Below are 4,432 nucleotides of genomic sequence, written 5' to 3' on the forward strand. Positions count from 1 at the left end.
ATTTCAAAACAACAGAAATTGAGTATTTGGTAGGTAGTCTATTCCAATTTCTTTTTAAAAAATAGAGAAAAATAGAAATTCAATATAAAAATAAGTAATTTCATTGGATTAATTCTGAAATAACTTTTCAATATTATTTATACCGGTACGAGTAGGTCTAACCTATACGGGTAGGCTAACTGAAGCATGGATGAAGTCTAGGATGGTTAGTTATCAACTTTTAAAATGTCATTTCAGGTATTTTAATTTGTGTTTCTCATACGGAAATGTTTAAAGATTATTTCATCGTTTCAAAATACATTTTAAATCAATTATACAACTTGAGTACTCAAGTATTTTGATAGAATGAAGAAAAAATGGCGGCTGAGAATTGTTTGTACAGTTTTGTATAAGTTTTGTACAGTCACTGTCAAAAGTAATATAAAAATTCTGGCAAATAGACAACATTGCAAAGCGAGAGAGATATGCTATCTGTTTTGTTGTATGATAGAAAAGGACAGCAACAGTATTGTCAATCGTACACTGCCATTATAATGTGGACCTCACTATAGTCTCGCCTCGCCTAGACAGTGATATAGACTCGCTACCGCTCGCCTTGAAGATGTTGGCCTGCAATCATCATAAGAGTAAGGTGGGCCGTCCACTGGAACCGATTTCGTCCGAACTAGCATCGGCCGAAAACTACCGGACTCGTCCGAACGATCCCCAAACAAAGAAGCTATAGATGCTCGTCCATTGCAACAGGTTCATACGTCCGTGCACGGCCGTCTCCGGCCGATCAAGTTTTCGATCCGAATTGAATGGGATTTTCCGGCTCTATCCGGCTGAACTAAATAGTCGAGCTGAGACAACAAAGTGTTGCTAACCTAAAATTGTTTCACAGTCTTGTTTGTTTTTGTTTTTTTGAAGTATTTCTTTTTTTCCAAGTATCAATAAATCTGTGTTTTTTGACAATTTCTTAGTCTTTTTATACAATTTTTTTTTAAGTTGTTCTGTTTTATAAAGTTTTAACTATGGACAATGAAAAGTTGATAAGTTTGGTTCAAGAGCATGTTCCATTGTGGGATATGCGAGACAAAAGATATCATCACCGTGATTTTCAAAGGAATCTGTAGACAAAGATTGCTGAACAAATAGGATCTGAAGGTATCGTAATGAATAACTAATTCAGTTTGTTTATTCAATTTTCAAAATCTCAATATAATCATAGTTTATGAAAAATTTTGGTGGCTATGATAGTAGTTAATTCAATAATTGGCAACTAGACTGACGTAAACGGTTCCAATGGACGACCATATTCGGCCGAATTAACGGCCGGCAGATTCGTCCGATTCAACGGATCGGTTGAATACGGTTCCAGTGGACGGTTACCCTAACAGGTTGTAGACTCACTTTGCTCTCCTTAAAAATTGTAGGCTCGCCTTGAAAGATTGTAGGCTAATTTGCACGCCTAAAAAAAGTATTGTTGAGATAGAAATTACTGAGATATTGCAATTATTCAATTACAGCATTTAATTTGGTTTTTTGTTCAATAATAATATTAATAATTACTTCATTAGTATTGTAGAGTTATTTTTACTTTCCTTGCCCTATTACCATAGGTAAGGAAAGTATTGCTTTCCGAAAAAAATTAAGGTACCCCAATTTCCAAATTTCTATACGTTTCAAGGTCCCGTGAGTCCAAAAAACTGGTTTTTGGGTATTGGTCTGTATGTATGTGTGTGTGTGTGTGTGTGTGTGTGTGTGTGTGTGTGTGTGTGTGTGTGTGTGTGTGTGTGTGTGTATTTATGAGTGTATGTGCGTCTGTGTACACGATATCTCATCTCCCAATTAACGGAATGACTTGAAATTTGGAACTTAAGGTCCTTTCACTATAAGGATCCGACACGAACAATTTCGATCAAATGCAATTCAAGATGGCGGCTAAAATGGCGAAAATGTTGTCAAAAACAGGGTTTTTCGTGATTTTCTCGGAAACGGCTCCAACGATTTTGATCGAATTCATACCTAAAATAGTCATCGATAAGCTCTATCAACTGCCACAAGTCCCATATCTGTAAAAATTTCTGGAGCTCCGCCCCATCAATGCAGATAGATTCTCAATTATCAGGCTTCAGATACAATTGAAACAAAAAAAAATCAAGTGGAGTAGATTGAGCATGAAAATCTCTACAATTAATGTTCAGTAACATTTTCACCTAAAATTGGAAATAAGCTTTAAATTCGAGAAAATGTGATTATTCAATTGCAAATTATTGTTGATTCTATTAAATCATTCACTATGAAGAGATAGCAGACCTCATGTGTGTCTCCAGCGTTATTGCCCTGTCATCAGCTGGCTCAGATGTTAAAATTAGTAGTCTTGAGATGCGCGGGAACACTAGCGTCAGGTGATCAATTTTCATAACGGCAAGGAAAGTTGTGTGAGTGCGCCACACCAGATTTTTGGACATGTTATGAAAAATCAGATTGGCTCGCTTACCTCGGCTGAATACGAGTCTCCTAATTAAATAAAACTTTTATAGTGTGACATTCGTTGAAACTGTTAGCATTGGTCGAATGGGAAGCATCTATGTTTATGTTCTCCTCTGTCCTCTTTTCTTTTCCAAGTTCTTCTTTTTCTTTTCTCTTCTTCCTCCGTCTACTTCTTCTCTTTCATCTTATTCTTCTCCCCGTCTTATTTTAATATTCTTTAGGATATTTTAATATTCTTTCCGAAGAATGGACATTGATATGTCCAAAGCTCCGCCAATTTATGTAGATGCATAACAATATGATTATTATCTATAGTTATTATATTACAAATTGCTTTTTCATATCATATACAGTTCAATGATTATTTTCTTAGTCTATATTATGTAAATTCATCTATCATTTTGCTGTATTGTAAGCTATTGTATATAAGTGTATAAGCCAGTATATATTGTAATCTACATAAATAAAGTACTCAATCAATCAATCAATCAATCTTATCTCTTGCTTACTCCTAGCTTCTTTCTTGCTTGATTATTACCAAGATATTATTTGTAAAACAATTTTTGAAAATTATTTTTTTGTTGACAGATCTGTGGAGAAAGCCAGTGCCTCTAGAGTGAAAGAGTATGACTCGGCTGACTCTTGTTCGCCTCCTAGAGCCGCTTCACCTTCTACAGATACCAGAACGTCCAGTAGTGAAGATCAACGAAGCAAGGTTAGCTAGTCTAAAAGTTGCATAGTGAGGTCCACGTTATAATGGCAGTATTTGATTAACATTGGTGTTGCTATCCTTGTCTATCATTCCACAAAACAGATAGCGTTATCCTTTTCTAGCTCCAAAACGTTACCAAATCATTTTTTAACAATGTAGAAATATAGTTAATTAAGGTAGATAATCGGCAACACAATGTAATATTACATTAATAAACCTGTATCAGCTACCATCTACAGAAGGCATTGACAAGACAGAGGATCGGCAACGTTTTTTTCATATCTTTCTCCACTGCCATTATAACGTGGACCTCACCATAGTAGATTTTTCGTGACGCTGGTAGTCTCTCACTAGTCTAAAAGTTGCATAGTGAGGTCCACGTTATAATGGCAGTATTTGATTAACATTGGTGTTGCTATCCTTGTCTATCATTCCAAAAAACAGATAGCGTTATCCTTTTCTAGCTCCAAATCGTTACCAAATCATTTTTTAACAATGTAGAAATATAGTTAATTAAGGTAGATAATCGGCAACACAATGTAATATTACATTAATAAACCTGTATCAGCTACCATCTACAGAAGGCATTGACAAAACAGAGATCGGCAACGTTTTTTCCTATCTTTCTCCACTGCCATTATAACGTGGACCTCACCATAGTAGATTTTTCGTGACGCTGGTAGTCTCTCACTAGTCTAAAAGTTGCATAGTGAGGTCCACGTTATAATGGCAGTATTTGATTAACATTGCTATCCTTGTCTATCATTCTACAAAGCATATAGCGTTGTCCTTTTCTAGCTCCAAAACGTTACCAAATCATTTTTTAACAATGTAGAAATATAGTTAATTAAGGCAGATAATCGGCAACGCAATGCAATATTACATTAATAAACCTGTATCAGCTACCATCTACAGAAGGCATTGACAAGACAGAGGATCGGCAACGATTTTTCCTATCTTTCTCCACTGCCATTATAACGTGGACCTCACTATAGTAGTTTTTTGCGTGAAGCATTGTGACGCTGGTAGTCTCTCATACTGTGCCGTTCTTACACTCTCATCCAACAAAACAGTAATAATAGACAGTAGTCGACAGTAATCGGTTTGAGTTAACAAAAAATCGGCTTGAAATTTGTAAGATAAACGACCTATACCATGGGATATCTTCTTATGCTATATTTTCTGTATGTTTTTTTCTAGACTTTGGACGAAATCAAGAAAGTTCTGGGACCGTCGTTGCCTATC

The sequence above is a fragment of the Nilaparvata lugens genome, chromosome 8 (genome assembly GCF_014356525.2).
Source record: "Nilaparvata lugens isolate BPH chromosome 8, ASM1435652v1, whole genome shotgun sequence".
NCBI lineage: Eukaryota > Metazoa > Arthropoda > Insecta > Hemiptera > Delphacidae > Nilaparvata > Nilaparvata lugens.